Source organism: Bactrocera latifrons, unplaced genomic scaffold (assembly GCF_001853355.1).
Source record: "Bactrocera latifrons isolate USDA-ARS-PBARC rearing strain unplaced genomic scaffold, ASM185335v1 scaffold_6, whole genome shotgun sequence".
Classification (NCBI taxonomy): Eukaryota; Metazoa; Arthropoda; class Insecta; order Diptera; family Tephritidae; genus Bactrocera; species Bactrocera latifrons.
This window is the reverse complement of record NW_017537267.1, coordinates 2731136-2752677: the sequence shown is the minus strand read 5'-3', so window position 1 is coordinate 2752677 and position 21542 is coordinate 2731136. Positions and strand designations below refer to the sequence as shown.

The window sequence follows — 21542 nt, the reverse complement described above, 5'->3', positions numbered from 1 at the left end:
TGCAAGCTGGCTGTCAATTGCCACTTTATCGTAAAATTTAACATTTTTGATGTTATATATAGTCAGACCGTTTTGGCATACGTGTATTGTCTACAGTAACTTAAACTATTCATTTCGGCGAATAATTGGAATTAAATTTTCAACAATATCGCGCGATTATTTTTTACAACGTGCGAGTTGGGTTATCCCAGAACTTTTTGCTGAATTTTTGGCGACGAAGCTTTATCAAAAGCCAGTGTTAAGGGGTCAGTAAAGTAATCTGTCCGATTTTTTCTCTTGACATTTGTTTTTTCATAGATTTTTCTTTCCACAATCGAACTTTTTTCATATATCATGAGATATATCGTGGAGTGTATAATCAAAATTTTTGGAATTTTTTGATGACATCTGCCGGAGAAATGGATGGATGAATGAGATGCGTTCACTGACGGGCACGATTTCTCATGTTTGGATCATCTGAAACACGAAAACCCAATTTATTCTTAAAAAGTACGTCAATGGTTGTCGTCCGTACTAGAATCATGAAAAAATATTGATAAATAAAAAAGTAATTAACTTTTTTTTTTAATTTTTACCCATGTCTTTTTACATAAATTTTGTCATAACATCGTCAATAAATTATAAAAAATTATTTATCTAGTAGTGCGATTGTCAGGCATTTTGTGGATATTAAAAAAAATTTAGCAAATCGGTTGAGTAGTTCGATTGGGATCATGTCCGCCTGTTTAAAAAATTGTGTGTTGAGAAAAACGCGTTTAAAGTTTAAGGTATGTACTCCGAGCGCTCTGAACGTCGGGCGGTATTATTATTTTTGGGGCTTTTTCGAAATCCTCCAATGGTGAAGTGAGTTTCTACATTAAATCTAAGGGTATAAGGGAACAGAAAATGCAAAAGAAAAAATTTCTTTTTGAAAAAGGATTACCATACTGACCCCGTAATCGATGGTATGGTGAATTTAATCGTGGTCGTAAATCACCTTATGACGAATTTCGTAAAGGACGCCAAAAATCAGTTGTTGTTTCCAAACTAATATTGCCAGGTCGTCGTGTGACAATGTGAGATGGAGACAACTTTAGGAATTAATGAGACAAACATATAGTATATACAATATTGATGGACATTTGAGTGTAAAAAATATTTCTTCACCGTGGAGCCCTGACAATTTACTTATCGCTCAAAAAAAGTGTCTGGTGCAGATTCGTCGGGAGCAGTGTTAAAAAAATAGCTTTGCTTCAAAACGCATGAAAACACGATAATGTCAGACTTCAAACATCGATCAAGCCAATTGCATTTTTAGCACTCGAACCAACACTTTGATGAGCAATCATTCGAACAGTCCTGACGTGGAGCCGAATGACTGCTTTTTATTTCCGTACGTCAAAGATAAACTAATGCGTAAACGTTCTTCCACGCTTGAAGAAGCGGTTGATACTTTCATAACAGATGTTTTAAAGAGATCTCTATCAAAGTGGCAAAAGTGCTTCGTAAATTGTATCAAACGCATGAGAAGGTGTTTGGAGCTTAATAGAGAATATTTTGAAAAACCCGAAATATAAAACTTAACCAACATACAAAGATAGTTGAGCAAAATGGTTTCTCATCAACATCTCTTTAAGGAATCATTCTCAATATTTGAAATTAAAGAGTTACATGGGTTTCCTCGGATAAAAAAAAAAAAAATAATTTTTTCAATTTTTTTTTCTCAAATAAAAAACGAAATATTTTAATAGGATTTTTTTTATGTTACAAACATACACTACTAAAAAAAAAATTCCGAAATTTTAGGAAAAAAATATTTTTAACTCGGCATTGCGACGTCATATGCGTCCGCGTCGAATCCCATTAGACGGTCGGAAGTTATTATATCAATATGTCGTATCTGCTTTTGAATAGAAAAACATATTTTTACAAAAGCGGAAAGCAGCCTTTAAAAAAATGTGTGAATTCTAGTTTTAATTCTGTTAAAGGCTGTGAAACAAGCTCTCAAAGTAAACACATGCGTTTGACATTTGTGTACAGTTTACACTGACAGTTACCAGACAAAGGGCGAAGCAATTTTTGTATGGAAATATTGCTCAAATGCAATTGTCGCGGAACTATTTTTCTAGAGACATTTTTTTATGTAAAGCCTATTCAGATCTAATTGAAAGATAGTGAACCTCTGTTGGTTTTACCATCATTCATTCGTGAATACCCTCTGTGCTTTTGTGTTATTAATTGATTCTAATTCTGCTCTTGAAGTGCACATGAAAGTTCTTGTTAATCTACACACTTTAATCTACTTACGATTTTACTAACATCATCCAAAATGTGTGCGAATTAAATTCATTCAAATTGGCAAAACAAACCGTTTCAGTTTTGCAGATTTGCAGATTGAAAAGTGTCTCGCATTGTTTGCCAAATGCTGTGAATTGTTAATGAATAAATAAGTGTTTTTATAGAAATACGCAAATGAACAACAACAAGAAGAGTAAAGTATTAAAATAAATCTACCGACATTGCAGAGCCGTTATTAATGTCTGTCTGCATATATAGCCACTAAATTGCTGTGGATTTGCTAGTCAATCGGATTCTCCGAGTTTGGCGATTTGTGGCTTAAATGGTTTGGAAATGCGCTGACAGACTTGAAAAAAATTAACCGGAAACCACATTTTAAATGCCAAATTCAAAAGTGATGTGCTGAGTTGAAAGCTTCGAATTTAATGAGTTTGAGCGAGAAAAGCATAATAAAGTTATACAATCGAAGCAAAATGAAACAGCTGCAAATTATTTAATTGTTTTGGTGAATCGAAGGGGACAATTTTTTAAATATAATGCATATGTTGTAAACGGTCTGTATAGTCGTCGGCTAAATTAAATAATAATTTATTTTTACTGTAATTAAAACGTGTTTTTATTTTTCGCGACAATCTTCATATAGTGGAATACACTTGTTGTAAGATTGCTCAGCCTGCCATTGTTGTAACAGTTTGAGACCTTCAGATGTGTGGGGAATACTTTTCCAGTGAGTCACTTTTTGAGTCTGGGGACAAAATATGAAACAGGGTATTGTGGCATAGTACTTAGCATTATTCCCTTAACTTTTTCAGCTTTAATCGGTATTCAAAAAACGCGCGCAGTCTAGTAAACATGAAAAAAGTAGATCTAAGCGTTCTTTGATATACTATAAATATTGTTAACTACCTCACTTAATTTTATCCCACGGCCACTCAACTAAAAATCACGACAGTTATGCTGTTAAGGTGCCGACGAAATTCAGAAAACCGGTACCTGACTGTTAAATATGAGATTTGCCGAGACACTTTTACACCAATTGCTTTGCACGAATAGCACTTTCCCCATAGGGAGACAATGTTTTATAAACACATAACAATAAATTTTATCTTGTGCAATATAATAGTTTAGGGAGAGTAAGAATGAGAAAGGATGACAGGTTATACAACTTGGACAGTATTCGTGTTAACCTTAAGAGGTTATTGTTGGAATAGATGTTTTTGATCTCGGTCTCCCGGTCATATATACATATATATACAGAAATGTACAAATATTTTCTATATTTAAGTTATATGATCGATATGATCGCTATATGCAGACTAGGCGAAAATTTAAACTGAATCTTTAATACCAATAAATAGTATCAATAATTAGCTTATACCAATTTATGAACTGCTACGGGCGGAATTTACTTATCTGGCATGAAGCCTCATAAATAAATCTTAGAAAGCACCAGCGAGCCGAAGGTCCTAGCAGCCAGTGCTCCTTTTTTTCGTGTAAATAAAATAATTGTATTATTTTTTTCACATTTATAAATAAAATAAATAAATCTCCGATCTTCCGATGTTTTTTGGCTGTAATTTAAAAAAAAAAAGTTTTCTGTATGTGGATTATTTTTATTTGGTCTTTTAAATTTTTTTACATCAAGTCGAGAATATGATATCATGTAAATGGCCGCCTTTACAGTTGATTGCCCTTTTTATGGCATTTTCCATCACTGAGGCTTGTTGAAATAAACCCGCAACTTCAAACAGCCCCACAAAAAAGTATGGAGCGGCCAAATCAGGCGATCTTGCTGGCCAGTGCAAATCGCCAAAACGGGAAACTATGCACCCGGGAAATGCATCCTTAAGCATATCGGTTGTGGCACGTGCAGTGTGTGCCGTTGCACCGTTCTGTTGGTACCAAAAAAGAAGAAGAAAAACGGTCCAATGACTCCTCCAGCGAAAATAGCACACCATACAGTCACTTTGGGTGGGTATAATGACTCTTCGTGGGTTACATCCGCATTTTCGGTACCCCAGAAGCGTAAATTTTCCTTATTTACGTACCCGCTAAGATGGAAATGGGCCTCATCACTCATGATTATTTTTGATGAAAAATCATCTTCCTATTGGTGGTGATTACCGATGGCTTAAGCGTATGTTAGACGCGATTGGCGGTCAGCAAATAACAGCTGATGTACTGTCTGATGACGTCCTTGGCAACAGCAGCAATATTCTCCGCAGAACGGCTACTCCGTGGTCTGCCACACCTGGCAGCATCTCGTGTTGTGCTAGTCTCTTTTAGGCGAGCGGCTAAACGTCGCAGTGTTTCACCAGTAGGCGTCGGACGACCAAGAAGTCTGCGACGAAATTCACGTTGTGCCAAAGTCACCGACCGATTATTGGTCAAATACCCGCGCTCTGGAGCAGTGTAGCGTACCATTGTTTATTTGCGTGTAATTCGCATGTGTTCACTACACAAATGTCAGAACAGAATTGACATTAGAGGTCAATTGCAAAATTTATAGCATCTTCTGATAGGAGGATTACTTTTGTGCCACCCTGTATGTCTCACTTTTCTTACTCCTCTCACTTTGTGAAACAATGTCTTTGTAACGAGTCTATGTAGTGTTGTCGTATTTCATTCGCCTATCACTCAGTTTAAATTATGGTCTTTATGATAAACAACTTGTGAAAGTAACAATAAAGTTATTGTATTAGATTCAATGCCTTTTAGGTTTTGCCTTTGTTTCGCTACTCTCTCTTGCTTGGAGAATTGTAACGCTCTTCGATTACCTATATATGTATATAAAATGTGGGACGTAGGCTGATATAAAAAATTTAATTCTTATTTTTTTTTTTGGGTGAAATTTGATTGACAACGATTTTGTAATATAATTTGTCTTTAACCTCAAAGTAAGCTAAAAGTTCACCCGGCTGACTCTCGATTGGAGTCCGTTGTGAAATGATTTCATCAATTGTCACATATCTACACAAACATATAACTTTTATTACGATTGAACAGCTTTAATCACTCTTCAGAATTATTGGTATTTTTTTTTTTTTTTTGATGGATTCTGCACAGAGCTTTCGCATACCCAAAATATTCATTCACAATGCATCCAGGACATGACTTTGATATCTTTAGAGTCCTAGCTTTGTGGAACCACTTCATTTTAAGGTCATCCAAAATCATTCTGGGACTGTTTGAAGTATTTTAAGGTGAAAACCTCTTTGAGGCGGCCACTGCGTGCATCGTCATCGCTGTTCATTTCGCCTTGTTTAAACTTGGCAAACTATTTCTCATCGGTTTACTTTCCGGTGCAAAGTTCGAATGACGTTCATTAAGCCAAACTTTGGCTTCGACAGTATTGTTTTTTTGCTAAAAATTAATGCTTTATTATATATTATTTCTTTTTTTTTTTTTGGAAATTATCAAAAGTGGCATCACTAAAAATGCTAAATTTTACTAATTAGTAATTCGACAGTTGACTTATTCGTACACGTATTATATAATTCGAAGGTTAGGGCTGATTGAAAATCATATGCCATTTGTATATCATCTTTTGAGCTTTTCATCTCACTTATTATTTTAACAAAAAGCTCTCGTAGTTATACTCTTACAATACGTTGTTAAATAGTATATTAGCTTAGATCGCCTTATGCTTGTATCTATCAGCTAAAACCAAGCAAACTAGATAAAAAGTTATGTATATATAATATAAATGGTCAGGATGACGAGCCGAGTTGGAATCCACGTGACTGTCTGTCGTTCGTTCGTGCAAGCTGAAGCTTGAGTAAAAATAATGATATCTTGATTAAAATGGATGAAATCGATATACTAACGGTACTGTTAAAAATTGCTAAATGTGCAATAATGACACCATAGACATTAATTTTTATTTTCGAGATGGTACGAGACGGTCTGAAAAGTGGACGAAAGACGTGGCTCCGCCCACTTTTGGGGAAATCTCATATTTCGGGATCCGCCCGAGCGATTTTGACTAAATTTTGTTCGTGGCATTCTTCTCACATACCGATGGCGCAGTGCGTAAAATGGCGAAATCGGACCACAACCACGCTTACTTCCCATGTAGCACAATTTGAAATTCCACTTGATTCTTTTGTTTTTCAGTACACAAAAGTAAAAGGATAAAGCTATGACTAATAATTTCTTGAAAGTATGTGAAAATTGTCTAAATCTAATCAAAACTGTTCAAACCCCTACATACTGTAAATTTGGTCTACGTATCCATAGTTGACTTTTGAACGAAAATACAGAAATACAGTTGAAATTCAGCGAAATTCCTCTGCTGATAATGCCTGTGTATTAAAAATGGGTTGAATCGGGTCAACACTTCCATGGGCTTCCATATACATAATATAAATATTTTCGAACTTTCGGGGGACTTTATACCAAACATATCCGTGTTTTACTCATAACACTGTATCCTTGTACCTAAAACAGATGAAATTCTGAAATAACTTGACCTAGCCCATAAGAATTTCGAACATCCTTACTCTATATTAATGGTGATTGTACTCGTATGTGAGGTATCTTTTTGAAACACAGTAACATTTTTTTAGGATGTGACATATTAATATTTTGTGTTATTGATAAAAATTAATGAAATGAGGTATACTACATATTGTTCCCAACTCCAGAGAAAATTTCTCGGTTTCTTGTTTGTTTACATTCGTTTACATTCGAACTTGACCTTCCTTACTTGTTTTGTTATAAAGTTAGTCATTAGCACTGGGTCTCTAAAAGAAAGATCTCATGCTATTTTTGTAGCTTATTGCCACTTGTTTTATATATTTTAAGCGAAAGAATTTTATGAAATCAAAAATTCCTTGGTTCTAACTATTTTCTTTAACGAGTTGACGCAGCTTTAGTAAGGGAGTGGAAGCTTTATTGAGTTACTATTCATTTTCACCTTTCATTTCAATAATATACGATTTTGTTCTAACTGCATTTGTAGGCGTGGGAATAAATATTATTTTTTTTTTTTTGCTATCTGTAATACCAACTACCCCAGAATGTGTGTCAAGTTTCATCAAGAGATCTCAATTTCTACTCAAGTCAGCATTGGCTCGGATAAATGGACAAGTGGCGCACAGATCATCATCCGAAACGCAATTTTTTTCATCCTACTGATCATTTTGATGTATAGTTAGTAACCGAAACTATATCTGTAGCTACTAAGTGTACCTATTATTTCGGCACAACTGTATATTATTACTATACATATGTGTGGTATACTACTAAATATAATGCTGATACCTTCGAAATATTAACATATGCAAATTATTTCATATGATCAAAGTAAATTTGTAGTGTGTGTGATGAAGCAACTCTGTATCGCACACTGAATTGCATTACATAACACCGAATATTCTTATAGAGCAGGCATCTACTAAAAGCGCTCAAGAATAGAAGAAGGCAGAAAAAGAAATTCATGAGTTAGTAATATAGTCGACGATGGTAAATTGGCTGTGACCTGCCTTAACTACCAAATATTGCTCGAATATATATGTATGTATATAAAATCAGATAGTCGGATATGCTTATTTTTATATTTTCTTGTCTGCACATATATATGTATATTGAATTGTATATAAATTGTCACTAATCCAAAAAGAGATTTCCCACTTATCCAAAGAAAAAGGATCAAGTATTAAGCGGCGAAAAGCCGGCATGAGTGTCAAAACGTAGCAAGCGTGTATCTTTGTGTGCAACATATGATTTTATAAGTTGTAAGTGGCCATGTAAGGGAACTAATCCAATGGCTGTCTTAGCACTTATGAAGATGTCAACATGTTCTTGAACGTGTTGACATATTGGCACTGATTCTCGAGCATAAAAGTCAGCAACAGCGGTGCAGCGACTGGCTGGCGCGCCGTGCTAGTGGCGAGAACCAAGTTAAGGTGACGTTGGGATAGAACGAGGTGGTAACTGCAGTCGTTAAACCGAGCTCGTTTATGCAAGGTAAAAGTCTACAAAAAACGAAGAGACGAAGAGACGCGACTACTTTATCGACATTGCGCGCGAGAGACACGAAAATACACGGGTTGAGAGCTGAGAGTATGTAATGCAATGTGGGTGGCAGAATCTAAACAGGATAGCGGTGCATTGAAAGGTTGTTAGCGTCGCAAAGTGTGATTTGAAGAGAGCGTGTGTAAACGTAAGAGCAGCGTCCTTGACGTTGTTGAGTCAAAGAGAAAAAGTCTAACGCCCGTCGGTAAGGCAGCATGCGCTGCAAGTGTCCGTGGAGATTTGCGTCGAGGCCCTACAATTTAGCTGCCCGACTGGTTGTTCTTTTGGCCAAAACCGTTTGCACACTTGCTTGTTGTTTGTTTGTTCGGCTCATTTGACAATCGGTTGTTGTTTGTTACACGGCTCGGTTGTTCGTTGCTCGTTTCAATTCGTTTCAGTATAAAATGTGACCGACTCTACATGGCAAAAACAGTCTCCAAGTGAATGTCGCCGCTGTCGGTATATGTTAGCGGAAAAGCGGAAAATCAGCGCCAACGAACGCGATAAACGCAACGGCAACAACAATAACAAAAACATATAAGCAAAAAATTAAAATCGTACGTGAAAAACGAGCGTGTGAATAAAGAAAAAACGAAATTAAATGTGTTGAACATACGCACACATACTAATACTTCGGACAGAAAGCTCGTTTGTTAAATGTCGGTGTGCGTGCGCGGGTGTGTGTTGTTGTTGTGCGTCTAAGTGAGCGGAAGCGCGGCCAATTTTTGCCAGGAAATTGAACCGAATTCAATTGAAGTGCGTCTAGTGACAGCAAAAAAGCAAAAAAAAAAAAAATCTAATAATTATACATACATACATACATATTTATATACAAATAAAAGAAGTGAGTATAGTATAAATAACAACAACAAAAAGTTGCGTTTGCAAATTGGGCGTGCAGAAAAGGATAATTCAACGTGTGTGCGCGTGTGGTTTAGCAGATTTGTGCAAGTTGTTGCTGTTATTGCTTTTTTGTTTTACATTTTCCTAATTTTTATTGCCTTCTTTGCACTATGTTCGCCGCGGTGTAGCGCTTCAGGCCATTAATGACTTTGTGAAGTTACGCAAAGGTATTATTATTGTGGCTTGCTGCGCTAATCGATAAGTTGTACAACAACAAAAACAAAATTATATAATTCGTGTTGTTGTGGCATGCAATTAGGCGTATATGCTCGTTGGCATACCAAAGCATCGCACTTGGGCAAGTGCCGTTCAGTGGTCGTGTTGGTGGTGGCGACAGGTGCTAGTGATGTGGCAGCCCAGCCGTTGTTATAGGTTGAGTTGTCTCATAAAACAACCGCAAATACGCAGAAACGTGTTGGAGCGTAAAACAGCTGCCGAGTCTTACGCTTTTGGTAGGGTGCAGAACAAGTTGCAACATAACCCGCATGCTCGCGGTCGCGTTTGTCACAGCAGCAACACATTTTATGGTCACATGAATACAAAGATACCTACTTATGCATGTCTATAGCAGAGTGTGAGCTCAAGCACTTGACTCTGCTTGCTTGCACTAACCTTCTTTGTCACTTTTGTTCGGTTTGATTTTAGTGTTGTGCATTGTGTTTATTACTGTTGTTTTTGTGGCGGTTCCGTTTGTACCGAAGCCGCATAAGCGTTACAGCGCACAGTGTCACGGTACAATGATTCGGCGGCTTTTGCCTTCCGCTTTGCATTTGGCTTTGGCCAGTTACGCTTCGCTGATGCCACTGATGAGCGGAAAACGTTTGTTTTTTGTGAAAATAATGCGTGCTATTTAAATTGAGTTCAAAAGAGATAATGCGAGATAAACGGCAAACAAACATGCAGTGACATCAGCTAGTGAAAAGAAAAAACAAAAAACAAAAAAATGTTTCTTTGTATGGAGCCGAAAGTGTATAATTAGCTTCGACTAGTGACAAAGTGTTGAAAATGGAATAAGGATGGTTAAAAGAAAGTTAACAAATGGAACAAAAGAATTAATTTTGAAAGGAAAGAAGTAAAATAAATTATTTCAGCAAGTTTGCTATTGAATGTGAACTAAAATTGTTTTCAACTGAAGAGTGATATTAATTATCATGAACTCGGTATTAAAAAGTTCTTCGAAAAATTAAAATACATTAAGCAAAAGTTGTAAAAAAAAATTACTAAAAATTTAAATAAAAATTTATTGGCACAAAGTACAAAAAAAATTTTTTTTTTCAACAAAAAATTAAAATTTACTGTAATATAATATATATGTATATATAATAATTTTTAAAACTAAAATTATTTGAAATTTAGTGTATTTTTATAAAGGGAAAAATACAGAAATTTTTTTAATAATTTCAGTAAATTAACAATCGCAACTAGACTTATTTAAAACAAATTGTGGTTACAAATAAACAAAACAGTAAATAAATAAAAAAAATTATTTAAAAAAAGTAATAATGTTGAAAACGAGCAGAAAGTAAAAGGTAAAAAAAAAACATTATATAWARKASWAAMRATRAAAAAAAWAAAAAWAAAAAWAAAAATAATAAAWAAATAAGTACAGCTTTCTCCAATAAGAGTGACATGATTTTTTTCAAAACAGCATATTAACTGTTAATGAAATTCAATTTTTTTTTAGTGTGACGTACAATCGATGCAATTAAGTACCGCATATAACATCATTCAAATGGCCTCCTCCACAACTTCTGTTGCAGGAACGAATGCGATAAACCCAATTTTCGAGTAGTTATTCCACTAAATCATGTCGTATTTCATGAATAGCTCGTTCAATATTGACCTTTAAAGCTCTAAGATAGTCTGGTTATTGCTAAAGATGTGTGTATGGTGTTAAATCACAACTTCTTGGAGACCATTCAAAGTCACAATTTCTTGAAATAATCGAATCTCCAAACCTTTCGCGCAATAATTCGACTGTTGCATGTGCTGTGTGGGATTTAGCACCGTCTTGTTGGAACCAGGATGTTTTAGATATCAACTTTTTCCAATTGCAGTCGCTCTCCATTGACAGTGACGGTGGCATCACCAGCTTCATTTCGAAAGAAGTACGGACCAACGATTTCACAACACCAGAAACCACAACAAACTGTCAATTCTGATGAATGGAATTTGTGTGTTCTTATGCGAGAACAATTCTATATGAATGCAGGTCCAAAAAAAAGTTGTAATTAGAGAACGCTTACCTTGATAATAAGATTTAATATTTTGTATATATTTTTCCATTATGAAAGCATTATGATACCTTCTATAATTACAAAAGATTCCTTACAAGAACTTTATTTACAAAGGTCAATTTGTATGCTATACTGTCTTGATCTGAACAATTTCTGTCAAATTTTGTGAAGATATCTCCTCAGATAAAAAAGTACACAAGGAAGCACTAGATTTCGATATAGACGATTTCTTTGGTGATTTCATTATTGCCATTTTTAATAGCACATCAAACATTTTGCGAAGTTATCTCGTCAGGTAAATGATTTCGATTGTTCAGTTTGTATGGCAGCTATGTGCTGCAGTGGTCCGATATCGGCGGCTGTGACACATTAGAAGCTTTTTGAGGAGAAAAGAACGTGTGCAAAATTTAAGATCAATATCACGAAAACTGAGGGACTAATTCGGGTATTTACAGACAGTCGGTCGGGACCAAATCAACTGAGCTCGCCATGCTGACCGTATAGAGTTATGGTAGAATAAATTTCAAAGGGATATTACAAACTTTGTGGAAAACACAATGTACCCTGTTCAGCGTATAACAAGAAATATAAACCAAATTATATTTAAAAAATCCAACAATGAAATAGCAAGTAATACGAAATATCATCGTAATGAAAATATAATAAAAAAAAATTTAAATAGAATTGATATATTAAATGAATGAGTACATTAAATTTGTCAGATTTCAAAGATATTAAAAATGATAATTTGTTTTAGTGAAAATTATTTATAATAATACGCACGGACTAGTATTTATATGTATATCTTTCAAATTTACCACAGAAAAGTAGCCGAAATTTTTAAAATATCATAAATGAAGTGAACGGTGGAAGTGTATACTCATCACGTTAATAACATTTGCTGCAGCAGGAAAATAATTTCATCCGTTAAAATACAAAGAAACAATATTAAATTTATATTCACAAATATTAGTGGAAAAGTGTATGTCGAAGTAAACAAAGATTAAAGCAAGCTCTAGATGAGGTGAGTCATTAAAATTTTTTATTTCGTAATTGCCATATTTATCAGTCATATATAAATGTAACATTTCTCTATTGCTATGTAATTCAACTACAAAATTTTTCGTTTTTGGTAACAGTAATTTTCAGCACAGATTTTACTTCCATAAATTTCAGCACTTTTAAAAAATGTTTATTAGAAATTAAAATTTTTTAAATATAAGCTACTCATAGATAAATATGTAGCAGCTTTCTGAGACTTCCAGACGCAAACTAAGAAAGTTTGTTCATTTGTGCAAATATTATTTGAATTTTATATAAATTCAGACAGAAGATTTCCGCCCAAAAGCGCTTGAATAAAATAACTGTATGTATTATAAATTTATTGCCTCAGTCAGTGGAAATATGAGAGTAATTAAATAATTGATGCCCAACCCTTTTCAAACCTCAGATGCCTTAATTTTTTTTTTTTTTTCAAGAAATACACTCGCATATTTATGATAAAAAATATTATTATATATAAAAATATATATGTTTTGTGTTATTGTCTATGGTCGCCTTATATGCCATATGCTCTATGATTTCTTAAGCGGACATCTTCATTAACCGTGTACATTAGACGGTCCCAACATTTTTTAATCTCTATCAAGGACAGTACAGTAAGAGACAACTGTATTTACCGGAAAGGCTGATCCCGCCAGTGTCCGCTTATGGAAGATTTCATTGTATTTATTACATACATATGTGAACACGTAACCACTAAACAAATAACGAGTATCCAATTCACTCACTACATTGTTTTGAAACAAATACTGGATTTTCTCCAATAATATTTCATCCTTAAACGTTATATCCTAAATAAATGTGCTATATTCCTTTACACGTTGTTCAAAGTCAAAGTTAGGGTAAACTCTGTAATGTGGCCTTGTCGGTATTTTTTTCGATTCGTAGGCCACATGGATAACTTGCTGTTGAATTTACTTCCAGGTTTGGTTTGTATCCTTTCTCCTTTATTTTCTCTTAGAGTTGCTTTGAAGAATATATATATGGTATTTTTTTTTGTGTTCTGAAACTTCTTCTAGGTTTAAAAGTATCTGAGGTACACAGTATATTATATTTTTTAAGTACTTCCTATCAAAATCAGTCGTTTGTTCTTAATTTTTAAAACTTTTGTAAAGGTAGTGCATTTATTTTAGAAAAAATTCTTTGTTGTCGTCTTGTCGATGATTTTTCGATTAGCCTTTGTTTGTAGATCCCTGAAGAACTTCATTGTCGATTTAGTCCTCAAATTTGGTGCATTCTTTATATTTCACTCTTACCTTGTCTTTGCGATTTTTAGTTATAGCTTTCCATTCATCATTTTGCTTATATTCTAAATATTTTTCTTTATTTAATAATATTGTTCATAAATGTGGAAGTATTTCTGTGGAACATTATCCAGCTTGTGGTTCCTTCAATAGCAAATGAATGATTTCAATATTTTGATTTTAAGTTCCTCATATCAAAACTACTTGATGATTCTGAATTTCATGCATTTTTCGATTAGAACATAATATGTTCTTCTTTATTCCATTACTTACCTTTACTCATTTTTAGGTGACGACATATACTTTTACTAGAGTTTATAGTTCTACTTTAGTTATTTCGCTCTCGAATTTGTACTCTGTTGAAGGCTCTTGTTTTATTGAATGCATTACCAAGAGAATACTTTCAAGTACTGGCAACAATTCGTAGTAGTTTTAATTATTTAATGAACTTTATCTTTTATCGAATTATTAGCAACGTTCTAACATTCGATTTCAAATAAATCCCTGTACTAATTTACAAACATGAAGAGCTTAGTATTTTACCCCGAAAAGCTTATGCACACTTGACCAGCAACTACGGGATGTCAATAAAGTGACCGCTAATTATGCTCACGAAGGTCAAGTGGGCAACTTACATACACACATACTTCAATTCAAATGCACTTAAGACACACGTACTCACATTCGTACATATGTGGTATAGCATTTGCTCACCTTTCATTCTTGAACGAAGCACTGCAAGTGCCCCAATAGTAATCAGTTGGAGGTTGAGCTCAGAAATGAAAAGAAAATAAAAGCGAAATACGAAAAGTAGCGCCACGTCAAACAATCAGGCCAAGTGCACCCACCGGTGTGTAACATTGTAGCATTTTTTCTGAATGGATCATTTAAGTGGGAGGGAAAATCAAATAGAAAGCACAGAAGTAGCAGAGGAAAACAAAGCATGAAAAAAGCAGATTATGGCAAATTGCCATTTCTGAATGACACTGAGCTTAGATTAGCGGACTAATATTAGCATGACCGTTGTGCATTCTCATTGTAAATGTATTAGTGTTGGCAGTTAGCGCCTCAGCGTTTAAATTTCTAATGAACTCTGGGTGGAAATGTGTGCTTTTCTTGCGCTGTGCTCTGTATGTTAAATTGCTCGGAATGGTAATGTAATTTGTAATGGATTGTAAATTGCTTTTTATTTGCGCGAATAATGTAGTCGAAATAAAATGTTTAAAACTGGAAAAATTTGAATAAAGTGAAGTAGGCCACATGCAGAAGGTGGTTAATCTGGATAATTTAAATAATTTAAGGAATTAATTAGGCAATTCTTTAAAGCAAGTAAACAACACAATATATATTCTGGAATCAAAAACAAAAACAACTATGTTGAGATAAGTAAAATTTTCACGATTTTTTATACACGCATACAGAACTTGGTACTTCTGTCTTGTATTAGGATTACAGATCTTCAAGACAATTTCTATTATAAATGCCAAGGCTTACAATTTAGTCTAATAAAGGTAAAAATAAAGTCTTTTCTCCTTTATATACGCGCATAATTGTAATTTTTTTACTTGCTTTCAGTTATTGCTCTTGTAATAGTTGAAATGCGTGGATATTGAAATAACAGCAAAACTGTGCTGTTATTGTTACATTTATACTTAAAAATATGATTAAAATGTTTTATACCCCAACCGGGAGTCGTCTTGTAATCTTGTTCGGCTTAGGTGAATTGGCTGATACCCTAAGCAGGCGCGGTATTACGCTTAGACTGTTAAGTACTGTGCTTTGTGAAGCCAGATAAAATCTCCGTTTTTTGGTTATTGTTCAATCTGCTTAAATGTTTTATTTATTTTTCTGCTATTTCTCCTAATTGTCTAAAAGTGTGAGATCCGTGTTGTATTACCAGCAGTCTGGCAATGCTCTTGGAAACTAAGCCTGAAAATTAATGTTATTTATAAGCACTTTGTGAGAGCTTCTTATAATATAGTTACGAAATATAATTCGAGATTGACATTGTTATACTTATTTTAATATATTTTTCAAACGTCTTATATTACGTACTGACTTTTATCGAATTTTTCGATTCCTCCTAAAACAGTTTTAAAAGCAAAAGAGGATAATCACTTTCTACATTGTATTTTCAATGCAAGAGATATTTCATTTATTGCTCTAACTCATACAAAATGTTAGTTTTCTTGTCTCAATTTGTGTGATATTCTCATTGCCAACTCTTTTTCTCGTGTAAGGTTCTCACACGGCTATATAATGTGTAATAGTTGACTAAGTGGTATATGCACGACACACATTTGAGTGGTTTTCGCGTTTATAAAAAAAAAAAAAAAAAAAAAAAAAAAAAAAAAAAAAAAAAAAAAAAAAAAAAAAAAAAAAAAAAAAAAAAAAAAAAATTACAATCGTGTTTTTAACAATACAGAAAAAATTAAAATTCATAATATTATTGGTATTGAAGTGGCAATTGGCAAAATTAGCGCGTCAAGTATGTTCCGGTTGCAAGCCACCCAATTATCTAAAAAAGAAAAATGGAAAAAAGATTGTTTCGCTAGATAATAGCTGCAATCGTAATTACTAAAAACTTATAATAATAATAGTTAGACTTAATAGTAAATGTCCAAAACTAATATAAAAAAAAATTTTTTTAAGAAACGTAGCTTTGCGAAAAACTATTTCTAAACGAAACTATAAACTCGCTTTTTCCAAAACAAGTTTAGGGGTTATATGGCTTTCCTCGGGTAAACAAATAGCCTTTTTTCAACAAATTTTCCCAAAATAAAAAATGAAATGTTTTATCAGAGTTTTATATTGTTACAAACATAAACTCTTTATGAGGAAATTCTGAAATTTTTGGAAGAAACATTTTAAAATCGGCTCTTGCGACGCCACTACCGGTGACCCTTCGGAAAAAAGATGCCAACGCATAATAACTCCTTACAGAATCATATAAAGTGAAAAATACATGCTTTAGTTAAAACCTCAACTCAGAACTTTAACGAAGGGAAAAAACTGAAAATTGGATTCAATATTTCTGTGAAAATTTCACAACATTTATGTTTTTCCAAAAAGTTGGAATCGAAAAAACAACCTTCATCAAAGTTTTTAAGAAATGTATCTGAAGACCTGTGTCAAATTTCATGAAGATCGGTTGAGTAGTTCTCGAGGAATCTTGTCAAACGACTGAAAAACCCCATTTTCGAGAAAAACGAATTTAAGGATGGCGGATTTAGCTGTATCTCCGAAACTGTAACTCGGGTCAAATTGAAAAATTTGGGACAATATGTGTTGTAAATTTTAATAGGATTATAAAAACAAATCGTTTTTTGAAACCCACAAACCCATGTAACACTTTAAAATATGTATATAAATGAAAGTATAAATTTATAAATATATCTTTTTTCGTGAATATATTGAAAAAATTTTGCTGAATGTGTAAACTTTGAAATAATACAAAACGTTTGGTTTGAAAGTAAATTTATTCATTTGAATGTCATATTGACGCTTTATGTCTAAGAAAAATTATTGGAAATTTGTAGGGCTGCTTTTTGGTATTTTGGAAACAAAAATTGCCCGCAAATGCTCAATTGCACTCAAATACGGTGACTGAGCTGGCCAGTTCAGTTTTTTGACTGAACTTTCTTTTTTCTAGCCAGGCGGCATGTGTATTTGGGGTCGTTATCTTAATGGAAGATAAACGACAGCAAAATCGTTTTTCCGCACTTATTGCCAAATTTTTCCCAATTCCCTGATGGTAGGGTGAGGCATAGATAGGAAAATATATTATTATACTTCAAAAATATCAAGTGGTTTGATTTTAATTAAACTATTTATTAAATCTTCATGTTTCTAAGTTTTTTGAACAGCTATTATAGTTAATCGACTTGATCTGAAGAAAAAAAAAACCGTTATCCTTGGTGGCACCGAAGCTGTATATCCTTCTGAAACACAAAATATTCCTTGCAAGAATTTGATTCCGATCATTCTGTTCATATGGCAGCTATATGCTTTGTTTATTTGTTTAGGATATTTTGATAAGATATTTTTATAAGAAATACTTGCAGCGGTGGATGCTTTGTGCCACGTCGTCTTGGGTTGTTTTCAAAAGTCTTTCTAGCTCACTCCATCTTTTATGAAATTTCGCAAATTTTCCAAGCGAAGTGTATAAATGCTGCTCTGTATTTGTGCTTTCCGTTCTAAGCTTGCATTTTCGCGTTTAACTAACTGAAAATGTGTTTTCATAGAATTGTCATTTGAGAATATTCGTTTCCTTTATCTGATCCTTCAAATTTGAAAGTTAAATTCTAAATGAAATAAATATAATTTAAAGTAAAATGAATTTCCTTCAACATTTTTTCCGTAAGCGTAGTTTCGCAATTTCGCTGGGCCTGATTTTGAAAACTTTTAAACATGCAAAATGCCAGAGCTATTCAGGAGCAAAGTTTAAAGATCGTAAAAATAAACGAAGGATGTAATAATAGAAAAAAAGTATGCGCAGATAACTGTCTAGGTGCAGGTTTATAGAAACTGTATATTTTTTAGTAACAAATAACTTTGGAAGAAGCACTCAAGCCAGCGATTTAGGCTAGTAGCAAGCCTATAAAACTAATAAAACTATAAGTACCAAATCAGCGAGTGCGCGCACGCTAAAGAATTCAAGGCGGCTAGCGGAAAGTTTAAAGTTGAAGTTGCAGGAACTCAGCATGTTAATGGAGTGGAATGCTTTGGCGGCGTTACAGCGCATGGCCACAGTTAAAGAGCGCTGCCATTACAAGCTGTGGCTGCAATCGTTTGGAGACAAGCAAAAAATTCTATTTCGGCGATTTTTCTTTCAATGGCAGTTATTTTTCAATGCAGGAATGTATAAAAATATATTTAAAAAAAAAAAAAACAATAGTTTTTATTGAAAATGAAGTGAAATAACAACAGATGTTAGCAACCCCAAGGCTTGCTTATGCGAAATTCTGTACAGTTTTCTCGCGCTCCTCTGACTCCTGCGAAATACACCAAACTATTCTCTCGCCCAACAGCGAAACTTTAATGTTTAAAGACGGCACAGGGATAAGAAAATGTTACGAAAATTAAAAGCTGCAAAAAGAAAAATAAAAATCAGAAAAAAGTGAAAGAGAAAGAGAAAATTAAGGTGCGCGGTGGGCTAAGCTAAAAGTGAGTCTCGTGTACGTTTCAATTAATGTAAAAGTTTTTCGTAGTCACAGAAAGGACCAACAAATTGAAGCGGCGTGTAGACACAGGACGCGCAAAGGATCTGGTGGCAAAAATAGATGTTAAGGCAGCAAAGGAGATGTGGAAAACTTTCGCAAAAAACTTAAAGCATAAAAACACAAAAACCAACACAAACCTAAATTGCAAAAACAATGTAAATGTGTAGGCGGCAAAAAGCAAGCAACAACACCGTAATTGCGGGTAAACGCGGCATAGAAGAGTGCAGCTTACAACAACAAGCTTATATATAAACTAAGTAATGACTACAACAACAACTTAACACGCGCGCTGCACTTAAAACTATGTTGTGGCATGTGGGCGTGTTGACGATTAAAATGTGAAACAAAAACAAAAAACACGCTATAAACAATGCAAAAAGTAAAAGCTGTTGGCTGAAATATCTCAGCAGGCTAGCGAGCTTGCATGCGCAGCCCTAACTTTTGACCCACACTCACACATACATACAACGCCAACACTTACCCATGAGCGCCCGCGCCTGTGCTCAGTTACAAAAAACTGTTACTATATGATATTATATATACTTGCATAAGTGGTATTGAGCGTGTAAGGTCAGGCCGCGGCCGAGCGCTGCTGGGTAACTGAAAACGAAAAAAGCACACAGCAATAGAAAATAAACAAACATATAAAATTGCATTACTGCAAATGCGTGCTACGACTGAAAATTATGCTGGTGGCAGCTTAAGAGATTATAAATTATAATTTGCGATACATCGCCAGCTCAACGCTGCTGCAGCGCTGGCTGAAAGCAGAAGTGAACAATTTTGAAATTTTTGTAGAGCGGAAATGAATTACTTGCGAAAGCAAAAGTGAAGTGTGTTTGCACAAATTAATTAAAAATAAGCCATGCAAATTGTATTAGAGAGAATACAAAAAGAATTCGTTAAACATTTGTGTGATTCAATAATTTTTAGCATTTATTAATTAAAAGCTCGTACGCGCTTTAATAGAAATCACTTATTCATTGTTGCCTGCAACTTGCAAAAAAAAAATAAAAATAAAAAAAAATTAAAAAATCAATATAGAAAAAAGTTGCAAAAAATTATTAACTTCTGCAGTCGTGAGCTAATTAGTTTTGCACCTCAACTAATTGCTGCCCGAAAAAACATATTTTTTATAGTAAAAAAAAAAGAAAAACAAAAATGTTTCTATTATATACTTTTATTTGCATTTCAATGTGTAGCATACTAATAGGGATAGTGATTTCGAGAGCTCATAACGCATTTGTGTGACATTTTTTCAGTGTATTCAGAAAGGTTTCAGTTAGAGTTTAATCATATGATTTTTTTTTTCGGGTAAAAATCTTGGAAGTTGTTCACGTTTTCTGGTGGCTACTGTAAGAGACATTCGTGTTAAACACGGCCGTCATATTGCTTCTTCTGACCGCGCTATTCGACGTCTTATTCGAAAGCGATCATAATCTCTAGATGGTGTTTCATCTTCCTATTTAAGGAAATCTCATAGTAAAGGCTTTATGTCGTTTAGACCTGTATAAGCTGCTCCCATATGGCCAAAGGCTTAATTCTACCATCTACTGCAAATAACTGGACCGCTTGAAGCAGGCGATAGACCAGAAATGGTCAGAATTGACCAAAAGAAAGGGTGTAGTGTTCCACCAAGACAACGTCAGACCACACACTTTGTTGATGACTCGTTAGAAACTACGGGACTCGGATGGGAGGTTCGCATCCACAATATAGCCCGAACATAGCGCCAAGTGATTACCAGCTGTTACTGTCCATGGCGAATGCCCTTGTTGATGTAAAGTTGAACTCAAAAAGAGGCTTGTGAAAAGTGGCTGTCCGAGTTCTTTGCAAATAAGGAGGGGGCTTCTACGTGAGGGGGGTTATCTGAATTTGCCGTCTAGATGGAACAGATGATTGAACAAAACGGCGCATATTTCAACTAAATCCGACTACTGTAACACTTTCTATAAAGCACATATCTTTATCTATATGTAAAATCAGCGACTTTGCAATTGACCTGTCATAAATTTATTATATATGTGTATTTATTTTTATTATGTATTTTATATTTATCAATATATCGGTCCTAGAAAGTTTTTGTGCTATGTATCACAACCAAAGCAGTTCGATTTTGATTTACCTTGACTAAAAATTCCTTGTGAAAATTAATTGAAGCTAACAAGTAATAATATATTTGAAAATATAAAAACTGATTAATAAAAAGTTGTTTTGCAATTTTTGAAGAGCTTAGGTTTAGTTGATTTAGGTTAAAAAATCAATCATATGACAAGGATCTACATATAGGCTTACCACTAAGTAGCTTAGAACGCTGATTCATTGTGATACCTAATACTTCTAAGTATTGGTCGGCAATAAAACCATCAATCGTTTCTGAAAATAAATTCACCGAATTAGCTTTTCATTTGTATAACGGTATGCAAAAAAGTTCCGTTATATGTTAGGAAGTTGCTAAGGTCATATTCAGAGAAATAAGTATCGTGGTTGGCGAAAAAATGAAAATAAACTCGCAGTTGATSTAGTCGCGTGTGCTCATATAATTAAGCCAGTGTTACAAAAGCTTTGCAATCACTGTA

At 34.1% G+C, this 21542-nt stretch overlaps 1 protein-coding gene across 4 annotated transcripts in view; it reads left to right on the top strand.

Annotated features, from left to right (window-relative positions):
* Nucleotides 1-21542, top strand: part of LOC108974921 — a 164135-nt gene that overhangs the window by 61631 nt on the left and 80962 nt on the right. Inside the window, exons 1-2 of one of the 4 annotated variants that reach the window (XM_018943046.1) lie at nt 9122-9139; nt 12259-12459. The exons of 2 other annotated variants lie outside the window; for them this stretch is intronic. The gene's annotated coding sequence lies outside the window, so the exon portion shown is untranslated. Of the gene's footprint in view, nt 1-9121; nt 9140-10277; nt 10359-12258; nt 12460-21542 lie in introns of those variants that run through there. One more of the 4 variants, XM_018943045.1, reaches the window with a different exon arrangement.